The 22463-nt window shown below is 63.5% G+C and overlaps 1 protein-coding gene across 5 annotated transcripts in view; it reads left to right on the forward strand.

Moving 5' to 3' along the window:
• The window catches only part of NAV1 (neuron navigator 1), a 133722-nt gene that overhangs the window by 52037 nt on the left and 59222 nt on the right, over positions 1-22463 (forward strand). The window lies entirely within an intron of this gene.

Genomic DNA, 22463 nt, shown 5'->3' on the forward strand with positions numbered 1-22463 from the left:
AGGCCCTCCTCCCTCCGCCTGGAGACCCGTGTCAGTGCCGGTGGAGGGGAAGTGCGAGCCCCCTGCTTCTCGCTGGCGTGGGCTGATCTCGTCCACAGCCTGTTCGGATTACCCAGATGTGTTTGATGTCCAGGAGTCCAGGGAGCCTTGGCCCGTGCTCCCAGCCAGCCCCCCAACACCTGCCCCACGCTGTTGCCTCTGGGCCCCGGGCCTCCTTTTGGGGGAGGAAATTAGAGCCTGCCTGTTCCAGAGCCCCCGCCAAGTCTGGGGTGCAGGCGGGACGGGGCCCCAGGGGCCATGTCTGTCTGTCAGCTGGAGGCAGGGGGAGGGTCAGATGTGCAAGGTGCCATCTGTGAGCCAAGTGTGGGCTCAGCGGGAGTGTGCTGGACGCGGCGGGGGGCTCGGGGCTCCTTATCTGTTGTCAGCACCCCGCTCCAGCACGGCGAAGGGCGGGAGGAGGTGCCCGTCCTGGGGCTGCCATGGGTGGGAGCACAGAGCGCAGCCCACCTGCGGGGCCGGGCTCAGCCCAGGAGCTTTAGCTCTGGGTGGCTCCCAGTGCTCGCTGTCAACACCACCGCCCTTGCGGTCCCGCGTGGGACACTTGTTCGGATCAGCTCCAGCCCAACCTCAGCCAGGCGGCGGGGCCCGCCTGGCTCTATTTTGGACATCGCTACCATCCATTCCGTGGCCACAGGGTGGGCGGCAACTCTGCAGAGCCAGCTGGTGTCTGAGCAGCAGCTCTGGGGGACGCTGACCCGTCACCCAGAGAGAAAACAGGCACTTTCTCCAGAAGGCGGCTGTGTCACAACGTCACGGGCTGACGTGTTGGGGCTGCAGGTCATCTGGAAGTGCCGGGAAGGCTAGGCAGAGGCAGGAGAATGAACTGGGATGGGTGTGCAGGCGTCGTCCACCACGGCCCCTTCTGCTCCCGTGTCTGGGCCATTCGGATCAGGGCCCTGCCAGGATCAGGGTGAAATGGTCAGCGTCCTCATTTCCGGGCAGGCATGGGGACTCAGGCCCAATGCAAAGCTTGGCCCCGGGCCCGCCTGTCCACCGTGCGCCCCAGGGCCCCTGTCCCAGGTGCTCCCATTGGCTGAAAGCCTTCTGGCATTTTGGAAAGGTTCTCCCAGGGCTGAGGCATGAGGTGCTTCCTGGTGGCCTCTTCTCACACAGCTGTGAGGACATCTGGAGAGGAGTACGGCCAAGGCAGCCTGGCTCCCTTCCTTATCTCTGGCGTGGGGGGGGGGGGGGGGGACAGGTGCACGGGCGGACCCACTGTTTCCCACCGGCTGCGCCCGGGCGGGGCCAGGGTGCCGGCCCGGGAGGGCTGTGCCTTAGGGTGGGATGTCCAATGAGGGTGGGAAGCAATTTGCCACAGAAGACCTGGCCCTGGGGCGGGAGTGCTGCCGCGTTCCCGCACTCTGCCTGGAGATCCAGTTTCCTCCACAGTCGTAAAGTCCCTAGCTTCTTGACGCAAGCTGTTGGCAGCCGCTCTGGCTGTCTGAAGTCGCCCCCTTACTCTCTCGGGGTCCTGGGAGGAAGGGCTCAGGCGACCGGGGTCAGGCGCACAGGGGAAGGGGGCAGACGGGCCAGAGGTCCACTCGGCCTCTGCTCCCAGACCTGGACCCCACCCAGGTGTCATGAGCCGCCGTGAGCCGCCGTGGGGTGGGTCTTCGCCCAGGTTGCTGGTGCACCTCTGTCCACACAGGGGTGGCCTGAGAGTCAAGAAAAAAACCCCTCCGTCCACTTTGCCGTGAGATTTGGGGGTGGCAGTTTTACTCTCTGGCTTCTGACCACTTTGGGCCATGCTGGTGTCCATTTCAACGCCTGAAGTCATGGAGGGATGGGAAGGAGCCGTGTGCGTGGGCAGGGGACGCCGAGTCCCTCTGGGTGGGGTTGGAGGCCGTGGGAACAGGCCCGGGAAGGGGGCCGGAGGCTTCGGCCCCCCACCGTCTTCCCCGCAGACCCTCCGTGCTCAGCCCACGGCTCTCCATCTGCCTGTGGGGGAGGCCAGCTTCCCGCTTTCTCTCGCTTCACTCTTGCTTCTTGCGCGTTTGGGGACTGCAAACTGACACTACCGTCAGCCCGAGCCAGACAAAATTGGAAGGGAATCTGTCCCCACACCCACGGTCGTTCTCCCTCCTTCCAAAGAAAAAGACATCGTACGTCGTCTCGAGCAGCTCTGCGTGTAGGAAAGGAGTCTGGGAGGAGGGCCAGATGGGGTGGGGGGTGGTGTGCGAGCGACTGTCCCTGGTACCCACTGACGAGGGACCAGGGGAGAGTGAGCAGGAAGGCTGAGGTTCGGCTGGGAGAGCTGGTGGTGGTGACGAGTGAGACCTCGCTGCTGGTGCCCGTCCCCCGGGTGGTGACTCCCAGGTCACTGTTGCTGGAGAGAGTCCCCCCCTCATTGGCTATAAAGAACTTGCCGGAAAACCTGGGCCCTGGGAACCCGGAGCTGGAGCCCACTGCCCTGGGGGTGCCCAGGCACCGACAGGCACCCAGGGTCCTGGGCCCGAACAAGGACCTCTGCCCACTGGCTAGTGGGCAGTAGAACACTTCTGAGTCGAAGGAAAAGCCTAGCTCTGGTCTTTAAGAAGGAACAGGGCTGTTTGTCATTTTAAACCCAACACTTAGCCAGAGGGAGTGTGACCACTTTCACTGCTTCCTCGTGATCTTGCTGTTCTGGGCTCTGGGTGAAGCAGCAGCAGAATCTGGGACATTTATTTCAGGGTGCAGCACGAACGTACCCCCCGAGCTCGGTGGTCTGCTTTTAGACATGAGCCCCAGGCCTGGTCTGCAGCGTGTGGGCCGGCTGGCGGCCGTGCATGGGGGGAGCGCCACGGCGGGTGTAGCAGCCGGCGGGTGGTGGCGCGGGGGCGAAGGGCTGTGAGATGCACATCCACCACCCACGGACTGGATCTGCAGTCCCCCAAACTGAGAATCGCCCTCCCAGCCGCCCCCTGGTCACAGCTGGGAGCGCAGCACTCCTGGCTGCGGGCCACACCCAGCTCTCTGAGCCTTCCCTGAGCTCAAGAAATCTGATGCTAGGAGACAGGCTGTATCCCTGGCCTGCAGCCTGATGGGGGAGAAAGGACCCAGTGGCTAAGCCAAGGTCCCCTGGGCTGCGAAATCGGGGCGGCTGTGGGCCCATCGCCAGGCAGCCGTGTGCACCAGCCCTGTGGGGGCCTGGACGGGGCGCCATGGGCCCGGAGCTGCACGCGTGTGGGGCACCTGAGAGCGTAAACTCCGAGACTGCCCGGCAGTGGGCGGCTGGGGCCCGATGCAGGTGAAGGAGGATCCTGGGAAGGAGCTGGGCGGGTGGCAGCAGCTTGAAGAAGGAAGTTGGGCCCCTCGGACCTAGCCAGCAGGGTCTGGGAGTGGGGACCGAGGAGGAGGGTGAGCCCCGGCCCACGGTCCCCAGCCTCCCGCCACCCCCGCGCCCACCGCAGCCCAGGCCTGGGCTCTCCTTCACTCCATCTTGGGAGCCTCTTGTGACGGATAAAGTCCAAGGACCCTCCTCAGTGGTGGACGCCGAGCCCAGTTCAGTCGCTATGGCAACGCTCTGGCTGATGGGGACTTCGGTTGCTATGGAAACTTGTCTGAAACCAAAAAGTATTTTGGGGGAGGGGTTTGGGCAGTGAAAAGATAGTGGGGACCATCTGGGCCTGCGTCACACTGCCCAGGACCCTGTGTTTCCTGCTCAGGTCCCCGGAGAGGGCAGGACTTCTTCAGAACCCACCCCTGGGGTTCCTGGTGGCATCAGGGCCTCAGAGCAGACCCTGTCCCTTCTCTGGGGACTGTCCGGCAGCACTTCTCAGTGCCCAGGGTGCTTCTTGATACAACCACAAAAGCAGCCAAGCTGATGTTCCCTGGCTACCTGTGCCCCAAGGCCCTGCGTCACCCGCGTGAGCCTTCTGTCTCCCTGTGACGGAGCCCTTCCCGCCCCAGGCTGGGACCCGCCAACCTCAGTTTCCAGGCCACCACTGGGGGTGGCGGGATGCACATCCCCACTTCTCAGGGATACCGGGAAGCTCCTGCGCACTGTGACCCGGTGTCCGGCCTGGTGTGTGTCCAGCTCTCTTTTCTCCAGGCGGGACGGTGCACTTTAGGGGCCCAGCTCTGCCCAAGGGCATTTCTCATGTCTCCAGAGTCTGGTGTCAGCCCCCCTCCCCACACACTCAGGGCCTTCTGGGCCTGGAGTCCTCCTGGGGCTTTGACCTCTGAACCAGCCTCTGCAGCTGGAAGTCAGGGAGGGGCCTCGGGGAGGGAGGAAGGGAGGCAGCATTTCATTGGCCCAGTGTCCTGGCCCCCGAGTTGCCAGCCACGCTGAGAGGGTGTTCTCAGATCCCCATGGGGACACGATTCCTGCCCCTCTTCCAACACGGGTCCTTGCCAGGGTCCTGGGGGCCTCCAGCCAGCAGAGAGTGACAGGAAGCTGTGCAGGGCCCCCGGGGAGGTCGGAAGGGCCACACTCTGGAGACTTGGTTGTCTGGTGGCTACCACCTCCGCCTGCCGCTTGAGGGGGAAGTTTGCCTCCCTGCGGAAAGCCACTTCCTGAAGCCTGGCTGAGCTCGGCTGGCCAGGCCCTGGGTGCTCCGGGCTCCTTTCTCCCGCTTTGCCCCACCCAGGCCTGCGACTGGTTTCTGAAGCCCCGGCACCAGTTCTGCTCCGGCATCAGGCTGGGAGGCCGGGCCCTCGAGGGGAGGGAGGAGTTGGGGGCCTCCGAGAGGGCGAGCGAGCGGCCCGTGTTCTGGGAACTGTGGGGACAGCAAGGGAGGGGTCTCCCTGGTGCAGTCCAGGCCAGGGTCCCGGGGCCTCCCTTGGTTCTCCTGCAGCCCAGCAGCCCCACAGGAAGGTGAGCCCAGCCTCGGGGCCTGTGGCCCAAACCCTTTCTGGGCCTGACGGGCCTTTCCTGTCCCTCGGCAGCCAGGCTCCTCTATACCAGAGCGATCAGGCAGTTGGTCACCATGCCCGGCCTTCGATCCGGGCTCTGCGCTTTGTGATTTGGGCCCGTGCGTGGTAGACTGAAGGTCAGCCCACAGACCCAGGCCCTCAGGAGCTGTCCTGTGTCATTGTCCGCACGGCAGCGTGATTTGAATTCTTAGCCTCACGCACTGGAGTGGAGGGACATTGCCTGTCAGGTTGGCCTCGGTCCTTTCCCGCCCCGCCCCCAGGCTTCAGGGTGGCAGGATGACTCAGGTGGGGGCTTGTCCGGCCCTGCAGTGGTCCCCCAGGCTGCCTCGAGGCCCGAGGCTGGCTGTTCTGCCACATAGTCCAAGGGGACCTCTTTGTGAAGCCTGGGGGACCCGTGCCCAAGGTCTCCTCCTCTTCACCCAGCTCCATCCTCCCCCACGGCATGGGGTTGCACCGGGCTGCTTGCGCGGGATTCCTGGCCTCCTGGTTTCTCGCTCTGGAGAGCCCGGCCCCTCTCTGCTTCTCGAAGGTGGTCTCTCTTCTTCCCCTCAAATCAGCTCTCTACCAGCCCAATGCTTTCATCAAGTTTCTGGCAGATTCACTTCCTCCTCTAACCCACATCCATGAAAGTAGGAGTTTCGTGACCTGGGGACTTGCTCAAAATGAGGCCCGGGGACTGTGGGAGTTCAGGGAGAGACGCAGCTAGTTAGGTCTCTCGGAGCTGCGTCCCGCCACCCAGCACCTCCTCCCCGCACGCATGGCGTGGGGGGCACCTTCCCCATGCGCAGCTGAGACCCGGCCACACCCCAACTTGCTGGGCCCTCTGATGCCTTGTCCTGCCGTCCGTCCACCGTGGCACTTCCCCACCGCCCTAGCTTCCTCCTTGTTGGAACCATCTGCTAGCACCTCCCCAGGGAGTTCCTGCTAATTGACATTAACTTAAAGATAAAAGACCCTGAGGTCGAATAAATCTAGGGAACTCGGGCTGGAAAAGGTTAAGCAGGTGCTGAAGGATTTCTCAGAGTCCCTCTCTGCTGGGGGCTTCGGGACCCCCAGCACAGGGGTTCCCTGCAGTGTGTCCACGGGGTGGGGGTGGGGGGCCGCGGAACCGTGCAGGCGAGCGGGCCCCTTGCTCTTCCCAGAGTCGCCCTGGATTCTCTGGCCTCTGTGTCGTGGGTGAAGCCACATCCTCAGCCTCGAAACACCGGCTTCCTGTCACCACCTCTGAAAATCCTACCTGACCTGTAAAAGTGGTTTTGGGACGGCCCCCTGCCCCTGACCAGGAGCCTCTCTGGGTCTTCTGACCCCGCCCGGCTGCCCTTCCGAGGCTCCTCGTTCTGTGTTCTGCCCCGTCAGGCAGTGACCCCCCTCCCCCCTCCCCTAGGACTGAGGGCCTTGGGGGCGGGGGCCGTTCACGTTGTTTTCTTCAGCATCTTCTACACGATACAGGGGGTGCAAGTGTGCCTGCCGTTGTGAGTACGCAGAGCACCGAGTCTGTTTTGCATTGTGGTTTATTCCTTGTTGTCTTACTTTCCGTACAACCAGCTGTAAACCCACCGTGGCCCTCCCTGGCCGTCCCCCTGGCCGTGCCTCACGGTCATCTGGCAGCTTTTTCAATAAATTGCGAACGTTTAGAATAGCTGTAGATTTGCCTCAAAGGGGCAGGGGTATTCCAGAGGGTTGTCGGGTGGCCCAGGCCCAGGCCCAGCTCCCGCCCTTGCCCGCGCCTTGTTACTCTGATAGATTCATAGCAACCTCGGCCCACGCTGATACACTGTTGCTAACTGGAGCTCGTGCTTCATTTGCATCTTGTTAGCTTTCACCGGGTGCCCTTTTCTGCCCCCGGGTCCCATCCAGGAGGCCACTTCCTCTTTAGTCGTCAGCTCTCAGGCTCCTGTGGCCTCGGGCAGCTTCTCCGACTTCCCTTGTTGGTGGCGACCTGGGTGGCTGGGAAGGTCTCACTCGAAGCCGGTGAACGCTGTCAGGGACTCTGTAGAGGGCCCCTCACGAGGGCTCTGTCTCACGTTTTCTTCCTGGGGAGACAGGGCCCAGACAGACTCGGGGGACGAAGAGCACAGAGCAGTGTCACTCTGGTGACATTGCGGCAAGGGGGCACACAGTGTGAGCACAGCTCGTCATTGTCAGAGTTGACCTCGGGCACCTGGCTGAACCCCCGCCTGTCAGGCTCCGCGCCCCCCCCGCCCCTTCCTGGTGGCCTGTGTTCGAGGAAGAATGCAGGTCGTGGGCATAAACTCTCCGTGTGGGAGGTGTGTGTGTTCCCAGCCGTTCTTTCACTCAGTCGCCTGTGTGCTCAGGGACACTCATTTACACTTCGAGTTGGGCTCTGATACCACATTGTGTTGTGTTGTGGTTGTAGGCCTTTGCTCTGGGCCCCACCCGAGGCCCCGGACTCACCGTGTGCATCCCCAGCCCCCGTCAAGGACCAGCGGTTTCCCCGAAGAGCCTGTGTTGCTTAGCTTGAGATGATGTCAGAAACCAGACCCGAGGGCTGGGTGCGTCCAGGGCTGGCGGGGCCTCCCGGCCGCCCGACCTCTCGTCGGACAGAGGGAGGAGACACATCCGTGTGTCCACAGGCGCGTGCGATCAGACTTAATATCGTCGGTATCATAAACATTAGTTAGTTCTCATACCTCCAACTCGTCTAGCGCCATGGGCTTCTTTCTCGCCTTCCTTCCTTCATGCAGCTTTTAAAATCCCGTTTCTTCTGAGCCGCCATCTCCAAGGCTGGGCCAGACTCTACCCCGGAGGCCGAGAAACACTGTAGCAACGTGGCCACGTCTGTTACGTCGGAGCTGGGAGTGCCCTGCCCCTGCCCCCGCCCCTGGGGCTGTGAGTACCTCGGCTCACTCCCCTGGAGACACTGTGTGGGGAGCAGCCTCGCCCAGGCCTGGGTGTCTGGCCCCTGTTTGGGTGTGTCTCTGATTTCCTCCTGTGGCTGAGACTTCCTGGTAGGAGGCCATCCTGTCTGGTACCCGTTGCCGCTGCTGGCAGGCCCCGCAGGGACAGCCCTGCCTGTGCCCCTTGGCTTCCTTCCCGTGGCGACAGGGAAGGCACGCACACGTTTCTAGACAGTCTGTGAAGACGTGGGTCGTTTTGCAAATGGGGAGCAGGTCCAGGAAAGAGCCAGCCAGGGGCAGAGCACAGAACAGCACCCAGGCCCTCTGTGCCCTTCAAGTCCACCCTGTGTCTGTCTGTCCACCCTTCTGGGCACCCTGGGTGGGCATCGCGACAGTGCCAAATAGACGCGAGAGGAGTCCTCAGCCGAGTGGGCCCGGGGAGGACTGTATGCAATGCCCCTGAACTCTGGGCCTGCCTGCCGTCTTCAGACCGTCCCTGGAGAGTGTGAGGGCCTGAGATGCCACCACAGGTCGATAGTGCAAGGTGTTCTCGGCTCACAGCTTTATTCCACACTTGCCTGAGGCTCTGAGCCCTGTCCTCCAAAGGGGACGGGGTCCTGTCACTCCTGAGTGACACCCTGGCTTATCTCTAGTGCCCGATCCCACCCCTGAATCTGCTCGTCTCCTCAGTACCCCCACGTGCACTCCTCCCAGGTGGCCGCACCTGTACCCTTGTCCAGCTCAGCCTTCCCCTCAAGTCCCCACCAGAATCTCCGCCCCAGGCATGCGCACGGCTGTCTGGTTAAACTCTGGGACTCCTGCTTTCCAAGGTGAGAGGTTTGTGGGCCGGTTTGTGTATTGGGGCTTCGTGTTCAGGGTGGCCCTGGCGTCTCCTCATGCATCACTCCCTGTTGGACTGAAACTCTCGTGATTTCGCTGCAAGAGGCATTTACTGTCCTTGCCTCTGCGCCCTGCCCTCCCCACCCGTCCCGCAGCCATTTGCGTCTTCCAGTAGCTCCGTGAGCAGGCTCTTCTCCTCAGAAGCCCTTCGTGGGGCTTCTGGACGGGCGGCGTCTCTCCTCTTCTTCCTGGAGGACAGCCACCTCCAGTCCAGCATCCAGCATGCAGTGTCCTGTCCTCCCTCCCCACCCACCGCCCATCAGGAAGCTTGGGAGGCTGGAGGGGGCTGCTTTGTCACCCACTTCCCAAGCTCCTTTCTGGTGGGAAAGGTGTTTTGCGAATATGCTTAGTGACCCGTTAACAGAACTCTTCCCGCTCCTGGTGAGCTCCCGCCCCCCCCCTCCCCGGGTGCCTTCCCTTTCCTGCCTTCGGAAGTCTCCGCAAGCAAGGGGCCTCTGGCGAGGTCTCCGTGGCCAGCTCCTGCATAAAGGATGCCACAGACCCGCCAGCCAGGGACCCTGGACGTAGGGTGGGGAGGTGGCGGTGGCAGGCGGGGCGTGGGGCCCGGGGAACGTGGGGGCGCACGGCTGCGGCCCCCGACTCCTGAGGACCCCAGGAGGACTTCCTGGGGAGAGTGGGAGGATTTGAACGGGGGTGTGGGGAAGGTTCTGAGAAGGGACGACAGTAGATGTTAGGCGTGGGACGTGAGCCGCGGTAATATTTCTCTGAATAAGGGTCCCCACGTGGCCCCGTAACCAGATCAGAGCCGACACTTGGCCACCGTGGTGTTTATGTCCTGCTCACTGCTCAAAGCTCGAACTCCGCTCCTCGGGCTACGCACGCCGGAGGACAGGCTCAGGTCGCCCTGCCGCCCGCCTGGACAGGAAATAATTGTCCAGGGGATTCTGAGAGCCAGCATAATTAGTCCAGTGACTCTCCAGCGATGCATTATTCTGCCCAATGATTATCCGCGGAAGTGAGGGGTTCGTTTGTGTCCCTGGCCAACAGCAGGATTCACATGGCCTCTGTCCCTCCCTCCCTGTCCCTGACACGCTGGAATGAGCCTGGCTCTCCCTTTGATACTTTCTGTCTCCATCAACTGCCTGGGGGAGGAGCAGAGCCCAGGACCGGGGCTGCTGCTGCTGGTGTGGCCAGCTCACCCCAGACCTGGCCTGTGGGGCCTCAGTTTACCCAGCAGAAGCTTGGGGACAGTTGGGCGTGAGCTTGTGACCAGCTGGCCAAGAAGGAGAGCATCTCTGTGGCTGCCAAGCAGCGGTCCCAGCACCAATGGGAGTGTGCGGCTTTCCCTGCGCCCCCCCCCCCCCCGAATGCTAGGGNTTCCCTGCGCCCCCCCCCCCCCCACGAATGCTAGGGACAGGGTCCTCCCCTCTGTTTGGAGCTCACCTGGTGGAGGTGCTGATGGCGAGGTCCAGCGTGGACCCAGGCAGGGGGGCCTGCTGCCCGCCCACCTTTCTGATCAGAATCCCAACCCGACTTCGGGTGGAGGTTGGAGGGACCCCTGGGGTGTCGGGGAACCTCTGCTGGGGGTCTCGGAGCAGCAGGGCGGGGCCTGTGCCCCTCAACCTTTCTGGCCGCAGACGCCCCTCCCCAGAGAAGTGAACACGGCACCGGGTGCAGGCCTCGCACAGCCTCCCAGGGAGTGCCGGGGACCCCCCCCCCCCTTCGTGGCCTCCCGCAGGCAGCTCTGGCTGTCACAGTGGAGGGAGCGCCACCGACCTTTGGGGCCAGAGGAGACCGCCGTGCGGTGGGCCGGCCCTGTGCGCTGTCGGGTGTCCGGTGACACATCTGATGCCAGCAGCCTCCTGTCCCGGGTTGGGGCCATCACACAGGCCCCGAGACATTTCCAGGGCCCCTGGTGGGCGCGACATCTGGCAGCAGAGAAGGCCCTAGGGGGCGCCAGCGGGCTGCTCGGCCCTGCGGAATCCGGCACATCTTGGGGCGGAGGAGCGGGGTCCCCGGAGGAAGAGTGGTTTTTCCTTTCCTTCAGTTGGTTCAGCTTTTTGTCCCTGAGCCTTGCCCGGTTCTTGGCCCAAAGAGGAAGCTCAGGGTCTGTTCACTGAGCAGATAAATGGATGGGGGGGGGACGAGGAAGCGTGGGCCCCGCAGAGAACGGGGGATTCGCGGCGGCCGGGTGACGGGACCAGCGCCAGCGAAGGCACCAGGGTGGGAGGGCGGACGTCTCCAGGCTCCTGGAGCGGGGCTGGGGCCCATGGGCCTCTGATGCCAAGCGGGGGGGGGGGGTCTTGTTAGTGGAGACCCTCAGGAAGAGGGAAGGGGTGGGCTAGCCGTGATCATGGTTCTGCCTGTGGAAGAAGAAGTAAACCCCTGCCACCCCATCACAGACTCCTACCTGGTGAACTTGGACTTGACCTTGGAAAATATCTGAGTACAGCCCTTCTGAAGTTACTACCGTCCCTCGGAGTCACAGCAGCCTGTGTCACCGTGTCCCACCGAGGCCCGATGGCAGACAGGGGCAGGGGCGTTCTGCCTGAGGCGGACCCTCAGGGTCATGGCCCCACCCTGTGTCCACACTCTCCTGGGCTCCGTCTCCCTTCCCTTGACCCCGCCTGCTCCTCCTTGGCCGTGGATTCCTCGGTGGCTGTGCCGCCTTCTCTCCTCGCCGTCCCCTGCTCCTCGTCCACTCGCAGACATCGGGCGAGCGCGTGTCCTGTGCATGGGGATGTGGCGGTGGCACTGCTGCTCACCCCGAGGGTCTGTCTCGCCGCCGAGCCGGGCTCCGGGGAAGGACCGATCGCTGGGAGCGGGGTGCTGGGGCGAGGCGACCGCAGCCCCAGCCTTCGGAGTTTGGGACCCGAGTTGTGTCCTTTCCTTGCTGTGTGTGAAGAGCTGTCTGTCGGTGGAAGGTGCGTGTCCGCCTGCCCCAGGAAACCGCAGGCTCCGCAGCAACAGGAGTCTGTCAGGGCCTAGAAAACGCAGGAAAACCCTCTCGGCGGGTTCCGGATCTGCCCTAACAGCAGCTCTGGGGCCCGTGGAGCCGTTCCCTGTGACCCGTGCTGGACGAGGGGCACTGAGGCGGAGACGGCGGGAGGTTGGTGGAGGCCCACGTGGGACCGGAAACTTGGGCGTTTGTAGGGCCTGAAGGAGCAGCCACCTCAAAGTCGGCCTGCCCCCAGGACCTGCGCAGGGCCTTGGATTCCGCAGCCTCGGGGACAGAATGCAGGACAACCGGGCCCCTGCCTCTGGCGTCGGCCAGACTCAGAGAGAATCAGAAAGAAGCCGAGGGAGCCGCTGGTGCCTGAGACAACAGGTTGAGAAACCGGGGTGGGCGGGATGGCGCGAGAGGAGCCCCGACGGAGCCGGAGGGGGTGCGCGGGGCGGAGATGGGGCGCGAGGTTGCCGTCCAGCCCGTCTGAGCCCAGAGGCTCGTCAGGTAGGACAGGTGTGCTGGGGCGGGAGTGGGGGGCGGCCAGACTCCGGGGTCAGGGGACACACGCCTGTGGCTGGTTTCACTGAGGGCCTGCGCGCGCCAGGCACTGGCACTGAGGGTGGGTGACATACCGTCCCTCCCCTGGAAAGGTGGAGGTGACAGCGAGACTTGAGGCCAAGTGCGAGTCTGTCCCAGGCTCTGGAGGGGCCTCACAGCCCCTGATGTCCACCGAGGGGCAGGGGCTGCGCTCTTCTCCAGGGGACGGCGTCGCTCGCTCGTGGGTCACACCTTGCCCGGGCGCCTGCGGTGTGTCTGTGACCAGTGTCGAGTGTGATGAGACGAGCTGGGACCGGGGGCCGTCACGGCACGGGGGTGCGTGCTGGGGCGCGGACTGCCCACAGCTTTCGGAAGTCTTCCCGGGGGAGGGGTGACTGGGGCAGAAGCCGCCCCAGAGGCGCAGAGGCAGGAGTGGGGGCAGCTGTGACCAGCGTAGGCGGAGGGACGATGTGGGGGAGTCATGGGAGGTGAGGCCGGACAGCCACTGGAGGGGCCTCCAACACTAGGCCCAGGGCGTGTGTGTCCTCTGAGGGGCCCTGAAGTCTTGTGCTGCAGGGACCCACGGTGGGTGGGTGCCCCATCCTCAGGCCCCTTGGGCTGAGGGACCAGGGCCTGTCTGAAGCCCCCTGAGCTATGGCCCGGCCTCCAGCCAGGGCCTGGTTCTCCTGTGCAAAATCCTCTCCCCAGTGTGGCCCCATGGCTTCCCAGTGGGGGAAGGGACAGGCGCAGACAGCCATTCCCTTAAGTCTGCTCTCTGGTCCCCAGGAGCATCCTCAGCCACAGTTCCCATGGCAACCGGCCACCAGTGTCCCGAGCAGGAGAGCTGCAGGCCTGAGTGTTGCTGAGGGCATGGGGGGGGGGGGCACAGGTCACTGTAACACAGAGACGCCAGGACACCTGCCGGCCAAGGACCCCCTATGTCCACTGAAGGAGGAAGAAGCCACGAGCTGGCTGGAGGGGCAGCTGGCTCCCTGTCCCTCCTCAGAGCCTGCTGCCCCCTCCCTCCTTCATCTCATTAGAGATGATGACCCTAAGGGGCACAGGGCAGGGGTCACCAGCTGCCAGGGCCCCTTGCCCAAGATGGGCCGACAATCACTTGCAAGGAGAACACAGCCGCGGCAGCTGCAGGGAGTGCCTGGGGATGGCGGCCTTGGTGGGTGACCGTCAGCGCACCCCCGAAATAGCTCGCCCTCTTGACCAGCATCAGGAGCTGATCAGCAGGCCCATTGACAGCTGCGAGCGGATGTTCCGCATGTTGCTTTGTCCCTGAAACCCGGGGCAAGGCTCCCGAGTGGAGCCCCCAGAGTGGCACCCTGGGGCTGAGCCTCGGGTCGGAGTCCAGAAACCGGGCACCAGTCCCCGCCCCGCCGTGGCAGAGTCCAGACCTGGGGCGAACTGCACGCCCATGTCCTCGGCCGCACAGTGAGCTGCGACAGAGCCTGGCGCGCAGCAGAGTCTGACGAACGTCCCTGTGCCTCCTGGCTTCCAGAGGCGGACAGACGGATGAGGTCAACGCTGCCAAACAGGTCTGCGTGTTCCACCTCGCAGGCCGGCCGGGCCCCAGGCTCTTATTTCTCCTGTCCACTCTCTCTCTTAGGGCCCAGCCCCCCTCCCCTTCTCCTCCAGCCTGGAGGGCAGGCAGCGCGGCCCTGTCACGTGTCACATGTCATGTGTCACGTGTCACGGGCACCACACCTCAAGCCCAGACCCTCGCAGCTTGTCCAGGTCCCCAGCTGTGACCTCCACCCTAAGGTCTCCCCCAGAGCTGGCTCCACCCGGTCACCCTTCCTGAGCACGTGGTTCCCTGTCCAGCCCCCTGTCAGCCCTGCCAGGTTCTTCCGGGACCCCCGGCGCGGGCCAGCGGGGACCTGGGATGTGGCCAGGGGCTGGGCGTGCGGACACTGAGCATCGATGGGGCTTTAACACACGGCTGACCTGGAGCTCTCTCCTGGGAAGCCTTTTCCGTGAGAACCTGGCTGCGTCCACACGGTGACTCATCCCACACTGTCTGGTGGCCGAGGCCCAGGCCCGGGGCCTCCTCGGGCCGTGCGCAGGCCTGGCTGGCGTGGCCGAGGGCTCCCCTCCTCCTCTTCCTGGCCCTCTGACCCTCCCGGGGCCTTGCTCTGATAGGGGTCCTGCAGAGGGACCCCCACCCTCGCCCCCAGCCCACCTGTGGCCTCTGGTTGCAGCCCAGGCCGCTCCTGGAGAAGAAACCCGGGACACGGCTGTGGCTAACTCCGGTCTCTCCTTGCACTCCGCCCCCACTGTGGGCATGGGTTTAGTTCTCTCTCGGAAGGAGAAACTGAGGCCCGGAGAGGCTGGCCAGCTTGCTCCCAGGCACCAGAGGTTGCTGGGACTGGGACACAGGGGCCCCAGCTTCTAGCTCGAGCCGCCTTCCAGAGGATTGGGGGCCCCATGGCTCCTGGGGGGCAGCTACGAGACAGGACCCGGTCAGGGGGAGCGGGTGGGGGCCCCCGCCCCGACCTGTGCTGCCGGGGAAGGAGGAAGGGAGGGCAGACGGAGGAGGGGTGCGGGGCCGGGGCTCTGCTTCGGCTGCAGCTGGTTCCCAGGCTCCTGCCTTGGCTGGGTCTTGGACTTGGACGGGGAGAGGACAGGCTGAGGGGACTGACTGAGCAGCAGAGCCCAGCCCCTGGGGCCCCACAACCTGCCTGCCAGAGGCTCCAGGAAGGTTCTTCTGAGGCCAGAGTTGTGCAGGTTCCAGAGAGAGGACAAAGCCCGGGTGGGGGGAAGGGCCCCTGAGGCAGCCCGGGGCAGGAGCGGTGCCGGCCAGCAGGCCTGCACTGGCTGGAGGCCGCTGTCTCAGAGGGAGCGAGACCGGGCCTGGCTGGGAGCCCGTTACTCATCCATCCCCTGATGAGCCAGAGGCTCATTCATCCCGTGGAGGGGGCGGGGCTCTTCCCGTGGCCCGGCCGAGCCGCGGTGCGACCAGCGGGTCAGCCAGGAAGGGCCCCTGGTGTCTGGCTGCAGGGTCTCCATTGTCACGTGTAGTTTATCTTGGAAAAGCATGGACTTTGGAGGCAGCCTTGGACTCCGGTCCCTGCAGCAGCATTTGCACAGGCTGTGTGACCTTGGGGCGACCGCCGGCCTCTCTGAGCCAAACGCCCGTGGAGTGGGGAGGCCACACTTGGGGCCGCTGGGTCGGAGGGCAGGTGGGCAAGAGCGTTCGGTGCACGCGGGACCCAGAACGCGCTGAGCAAATGCCACTGCCTTCCTCCCTCCCCTTCCTGCCTCCGGGAGCACTGCCTGTTTGTTGTGCCCTCACCGAGGACACGCTTCTATTGATCTCAGAGAGAGGGGAAGGGGGAGAGGGAGAAACAGCCATCGGTTCCCTCCCGTGCTCACCTCCACCAGGGATCGAATGGCAGCCTACAGATGTGCCCTGACCGGGACTCGAACCCAAAACCTTATGGGGTATGGGACGATACCCCACCCAACCGGGCCACCCAGCCTGGGCTTGCCTGCCGCTGATGACAGAGCTTCGCCGCGGGGTTTCGCTGCCTTCCCAGTCGGAAGTCCTCCTTCAGGCCAACCTGGAGACTTCTTGCTTTGGTTTGTGTCCAAGCCCGATGGGGACCCTTGGCCTTGGTCTAAGCCTGATGCGTTTGCTGGGTGGTGGGGCTGCCCTGGAGGCAGGGAGATGTGTTGGTGGCAGATGGGCTGAGCCTGAGGCCCCTGTGTCGGGCCGCAGAGGGTCAAGGGGACCAGAGACGCAGCAGTCTTTGCTGGAGACGGGCCCTCCAGGGAGACAGCCGTGGCTCCACAGCAGATGCTCTGCCGGGAAGCGGCGGTCTGAGGGGCTCCCTGAGCTGCAGGGCCTCGGCCACCCCGCCCCCGCTTGCCCCCACCTCCAGCTCCTCTGCCCCCAGCCTGGCTCAGGGTCTGTCATCCCAACCACCACACCGCCACCGGCAGGTCCTGGGGAAGGAAGTGCAGTTGGGGCTCAGGAGCCTGGGCCGGGGGCCTGGACAGGGGGTCGGGGTGGGCAGAGGGGGTGCAGGACATGGCGAAGGTGCCTGTGGCCGGAGCCCGGCCTCGCCTTTGCAGTGGGTGCTCCTCTGCCCGGCTCCGGGCTCCGGCTCCGGGCTCCAGGCTCCAGCACATCTCTGAACCTCTCTGGGGCTCCGGGCCGGGGCTCTGGGACCTCAGGCTGGACCCTAAAGTGCACCAAAGGTGAACCCCTCTAGAAAGAGCGAACCTCTCTAGAAAGAGCAGTGCTGTCAGTGCGCCCGCTGGGCTCCAGCAGGGCTGCCGTCAGCCGCTCCGAGGTGACGCGCGTGGCGGTCACCGGCCAGCCGGATGCCGTGGCTGCTGAGCCCTTGAAATATGGCTGCTGCCACTGAGGAACTGAATTTTAAATTTTACTGAGTTTTAATTGATTGAAATATAAATGATGCTGAGCATCATTGGTCATTAGGGAAATGCAAATTAAATCCGCAGCGAGGTCCCGCTGTGCACCCACGAGGACTGCGGTAACCGACCAAACAGACACCGCCGCCGTTGCCCAGGGTGTGGAGGCTCAGCCTCACACGGGCGGCCGGGAACGCGGGAAACCGCCCGCCGGTCCCTTAGCGCGTCCCACACGGTGACAGGGTCACCCATGACCCAGCGTCCCAGAGGGTGGACACGGTTTTTGTGCGTACAAAAACTCGTGTGTGAATTTCACACTGGCTTTATTCACACAATAGGCACAGAGTAGAAACGTCCCCAAATGCCCATCGAAGGATGAGCAGGAAAACAAATGTGTCCCTCCCATGGACCATCATTCGACCGTGAAAAGGAGGGGTGATGTGAGTGAGACGCCGTGGGAAGGAGCCGGAACACCCCGGCTTAGGCGGTCAGAAGGCTGCGTCTTTGCGATACTTTTATATGAAATGTCCAGAACCGGCCGATCCCTGGAGACAGGAAGCAGGTTGGCGGACACCAGGGCGGGGAGTGACCGGTACTGTGTGTGGCCTTTCTTTTGGGGGTTGGGGGGAATATTCTGGAATAAGGTCGTGGTGATGGTTGTGCGACTTTGCACTGAATGTACTGAAAGCTGTGGGGCTGCACCCTGTCCAGGGTGAACGGGTGGCACGTGGGTCACATCCAGTTTTTTGTGTCCACGTCTCCACTTGCGGCTGGTGGCAGCTGTGATGCTGGACACGCATCTCCAGACTCAGATGATCTGGGTTCCAATCCCAGCTGTGCCGTTCACTGTTACCGCTTTAGGCAGCTCACCGGCACCTGTCTGGGCCGGTGTCCCTGGCTGTAGAATGGGGTGGCCACCAGGCCACCTCACAGGGTTGGTGTGAAGAGTATTAAATGGCCTTGTGGGCCACAGCTCCCAGACTGGGGACCGCGCACAGGCCATTCACGAATCAGCCGATACCAACGTCAGTGGCTTCACAACCGGAAAGGCCCAGGCCCTCCCCAGTGGCCGTCCACCCCTGGGCCCTGCCCCCAGCCCCGCCCCCTCTGCCTGCAGGTTTTCTGCTGTGTCCACTGTTGCCATGACAACCACTCCCAGCTCCCAGCAGCCAGACTTGGTGGGAGCAGGTGCCGCAGATGGAGACGTTTCCAGTGCATCTCGAGCGAGGTCCACTGAGCAGGAGGGACAGGGCCAGTCGGGGACTGGGCACCACGTCTCTGGCGAAGGCAGGCGGGCCGTTTCTGCAGGGGTCCTACCCTCTGAGCCCAGCCCAGCGTCCACGTCTGTAGGTCGGGAAGACTGGGCTGTTTGTGGACCACCTGTCTGAGCCTGTACGGGCGGGGTGGGGAGCAGAAGGCGACAGCCCTCCTGCGCCCCTTCCAAACAGAAGGCCGGCGCCCCTCCTGGTGTTGAGTCCTGAATATGGCCGTGCGCTGTCCCCTCCCCAGAGCCTCCAGCTCCCGCTGCACACTGTCTCCAGAAGGCCACGTTTGCTGGCAGACCGGGCGAGGCCGGGCTCTGGCTCTGGTCGTCCCGCCTCTGCCCCCTCCGGAGCTTGCCAAGGAGGGCCCACAGGTGCCCCGGCCTCTCTGTGCTGCGCCTGGTCCCCAGGAGTCGGGAGGCTGCCCTGGTGGGTGCTGCGCACGCTCGGCTGTTCTCGGGGTACAACCCAAGGGGTGCAGGGCGCGGAGCAGAGAGCGGAAGCAAAAAAGACGCTACAGGCAGCTGCTCCGGAACCTGACAGCTGCCGGCCCGGGCCCAGTGGCAGAGGACCAGCAGCACCCCCTGGTGGCCCTTCTCGGAAGCCCTCCCGGGAGACTCTGCTGGGGGCCGGACCTTGGGAGAGCCCCACAGAGGGGCTCCTCTCCTCAGAAGGCACAGAGGAGCCCGAGGGCTCTCCAGGGAAGAGACGTGGTTCTGTGCCCGGGACTTGGCCTGTTCCTAGGACTCAGGACCCAGCCCAGCCCAGCCCCTGGCTTCAGGAAATCCAGCCCCGGGTTAGTGAGGTATCCTGGGGGCGTGCAGTGCCCCATCAGCGTATCTCAAAATGTGACCCCGTGTGTCACGTCGCCTTCAGTGAGGGCTCACACCATCATGGGCTCCTGGGTCCCATCCCGCCCGCTGGCTGTGACCTCTGGCTGACACCTGGTATCTGCAGTCTGCATGCGCCCTGGGAGAAAACATTCTAATGGGCTTCAGCCAGTGACGAAGCCATAGAGCCTGACTGTGAATGTCAGTTAGGGGCCTTGGGGACCCCTTACATTACAGATAGGGGAACTGAAGCCCAGAGAGGGGAAGTGATGTGCACAGGGCCCCACGACTAATTAGTAGCCTTGGAAAAACCCACTAGGACACTCTGCTCAGCTGCCTTCCTTCCCACTGTCCCTGACTCACACTTCCTCTTAGCACAGTGCCTGCAGGAGACTCAGGGCTGAGGGTCTTATGGTGAGGATCGTTTTGCAATGTATACAAATGTTAATGTGCACATAGACAGTGACACAATGTATATGATGTGTACAGTGTATACAAACGTCCATGTACACAACGATACACAATGTGTACAATGTATACAAATGTCCATGTATATACAATGTTTACAGTGATACAAGGTATGAGATGCAAGGTATACAGTGATACAATGTATACAGTATGTGCAAATGTCAAATCTTTATACACCCCCTCAAAAAAAGAGAAAAGAAAAAAGCCAACATTGCAACATTGTAGGTGGTTGGGAAAGACCCCTGGCTGGCGCTTCCAGGCCAGGTGAGTGTGCACGGCCCCCTGTCTGGCCCCAGATTCACTTTGGTCTCCGAGGTCCCTCGTCCTTGCCCAGAGCATCCATGTGGCCCTGCATGCCTGCTCCTCTCCTGGTTCTGGCCAGGAGTTGCTGCCCCGACCGCGGGGCTCTCGGCTCCCTTTCACTTCGCTAGCTGGGCAGGATGGTGTGGGATTCTTAGACAAGGATGGAGACTTCCGGGAGCTTGTCTAGGGAGCAGGAGAGTTCGACGATGAGAAGCATGCAATTTGTCACCCTGCAGGGTTCGGTGACAACCTCCCTGGCAATATTGTGACTTATGTGGGGCTCCAGTGAAATGATCGGATTAGTAGCAGAGTAAATGGTCCCCCGCCGGTGTGTGCCGTGGAGGTGGGGTGTCTGTCAAGCGGAGCCCCAACAGCCGACTTTCTAGGGTTTCTGGGGCCATCAGACAGGAGGAAAGGGGTGGGGGGACGGGTGGGGTTGTTGTGGGAGAAGCCTCTGGAGCACGGAGATTTGGGGGGTGGGGGGTCATCTAGCTGAGGCCAAGCGTTCCTGAACCAAGAGCCTTGGCCAGGGGATACCTGGCCCCTGTCACAGCCTGGGCCACTGTTCTCCGTTCTCTGCAGCTGTGCCCTGGATGAGCCCGCTAATGTGGGTTGGAAAACGTGGGTGGAAGTAATCAGGGTTCCGAAGGCAGTTATGGAAGGCGACTGAGTTGTCAGAGAACAATTAAAGTTGAACAGGACTCGGGGAGATTTGCCTGCGGGGTGACAGTCCGCTCCAGTCCCTCCTCCATTCTGCGTGTCCCTGATCTGTGGGGTTACCACCCTCGGGGGGAAGGTGGGCACATGGGGGTTTAGGCTGCCCACCGGAGAAGCCCCAGAGGCCCAGCATTCCTGCAGCTGAGACTGGCTGCCGGTGCGAAGTCAGTCCCTGCTGACCCTGGACGAGGCCTGTCACTGTGTGATCACCTCCCCCAGCCAGTCTGAGGTCCCAGAGGAGAACGTAGGCTCCTCTGGAGCTGTGCCCAGCAGAGATGGCTCCCACGGCGGGTGCCTGTTGCAGGGCACCTACTGTGTGCAGGTTGCGGGCTAAGCCCTTCAGGCCCATCCCAACAGCCCTTCTAGGTGGACGCAGTCGCTCTCCCCGCGTCACAGAGCGGAGATGCCTAGTTCAAGGTCAAGCGCACTGGGAAGGGCCGTGCTAGGATCTGAACTCAGGTCTTCCGACTCTGCGAGCTGCCATCGTCCCTCGTTCCTCTCCGAGCCGGTCGGTGCACCCTCGGCCCCGACATCAGAGAAGCGCCCTGTTCCCACTCCCTCGTGCCCCTGGCGGGTGTGGCTCAGTGGCTGAGTCCTGTGCACCCTGGGCCGTCCTCCCCAGATGAGTCACCCTCTGCTCTGGGGTCCCCCCTCGTCAGCCATGTGGGCGGCCCGTCCACACGTGTCCTCTGTGCCTGTCTGCAGAAGTGCTGAGCCTCGCGTGTCTGGAGCTGGGTGGGGGGCTGTCTACACCTGGACCGTCTCGGGGGCGCCCTGTGTTTTGAGGTGCAGCTGTGCCACCGTGGAGGGGAGAGTGGCTTTGGGGTCAGACAGGGAAGTGTCCGGTGCGGTTGGGTCTCGGGGGGATATTCGGCGCTGGGCGTTGCTGCATCTGCAGCTCTGCGTGGCTGCTGGTCCGTGGCCCCAGGCTCTCGTCAGTCGGGTGTTCTCCGTGGCCTTGTATAAGTGGCAGTGCGGTGTTCGGACCAACACTCCCGACCCTGCCGATGACCAGGGCACACCACACAGCTGTCACCGTGGCGATGGCACATCACCACTGCAATGCCAGGACCGGAGCCGCTCCTGCTCTCGTCCAGTCCAGGAGCACACATGCACATGTGTACACATGTGTATGTGCACATATACATGAGTGTTCAGGTTGGGTGGGTGGGTGGATTCTTTTGCAGATGCCACTTATATTTTCCAGCGGCAAATACAGGCTTGCCCTGGGGTTGGGGGGATGCGAATGTCCCACTGTCCCCTGGCCTAGGTGAAGGGCCTGCAGCCTGCTGAGCTCCGAGGCCTTTCCTGCATGTCCCCATCAGTCTGTCGTCCTGGGGCTACGCTGTCACCAGGGATGTTGGGCACAGCCGACTTCTCAGGGCCCCCCTTGCCCCAGGCCCATCCTGCCCTGACGGGCCCTGGAGAAGCAGGGCAGCATGCCCACAGTGACCACCAGAGGGCGCTGCGGGGCACAGGGCCCCACCCTGCCACCCTCAGAGAGCAAGGCTAGGCCCAGCCCACCCTGTGCTTGCTCAGAACTTGCACTGGGAAGGGTCCCGGGAATGCGTTTCTGGCCTCTAGCCAGTCGCCCTCCCCTGGACCTTGGCCCCTGGCTCAGTGGCCGGGTGGGACTGACCCCGCCCCAGGACTCCGTGGCTCTGACTCCAGGCCTTCCAGGAGGTCCTGCCCGCTGGGCTGACAGGGAGATGAGGCCAGGCCGGGGTCGGGCTCCTGGAAGGAAGCGGGACGGGAAAGAGGGCACCGCGCTCAGTGCAGTGAGAGGTGAGGAAGTGTCTCTCTTCCTGTCACGAGCCCTCTGTGACCCAGGGGACCCCGGGCGACCTTCCCAAGGCTGGCCACCGGGAGTTCCTATTGTTCCCTTAAAAAAGGACGCCTCCCTGACGGGGCCCCTGTCCACTCACTCCCCTGTGCGTGTGTGTTTCATTGTGGCAGCGACATGCACTGAGCCCCTACCGCGTGCCGTCACCTCGGGCGTTCGGAGGGTGGGCACGCTCACAGTGTCCGGTGGCTCCTGGCCACCTCCTCGCTGGGGCCCCAGGCCCCTGGGGCGGTGTCCTGTCTCCAGGGCCTCGCCCTGGTCCCCACCAGCATGGCCCTGGCCCGGAGCCCCCATCTTGGCACCACGCTCTCGGTCCCCACGCCGGCGTTTGAGCGCCACGCTTCAGAAGTACACTCGTGACCTTTCCAATCGTCCGCGCTGCCTGCCAACCATCCGTCACAACCATGGGGCTGCTCACGAGGTGACACAAGCCAGGAGAAATCAGCACAGTGGCCGTAGAAGTGACGTCGGGCTGGCGGCCGCTCCCTCCTCCCAGCAACCAGCCCGGGGGCCCGGTTGCGTGGTGCTGTCCAC

This window comes from Sturnira hondurensis, unplaced genomic scaffold, assembly GCF_014824575.4.
Source record: "Sturnira hondurensis isolate 20B ecotype Veracruz unplaced genomic scaffold, ASM1482457v3 Scaffold0018805, whole genome shotgun sequence".
In the NCBI taxonomy this organism is placed as follows: domain Eukaryota; kingdom Metazoa; phylum Chordata; class Mammalia; order Chiroptera; family Phyllostomidae; genus Sturnira; species Sturnira hondurensis.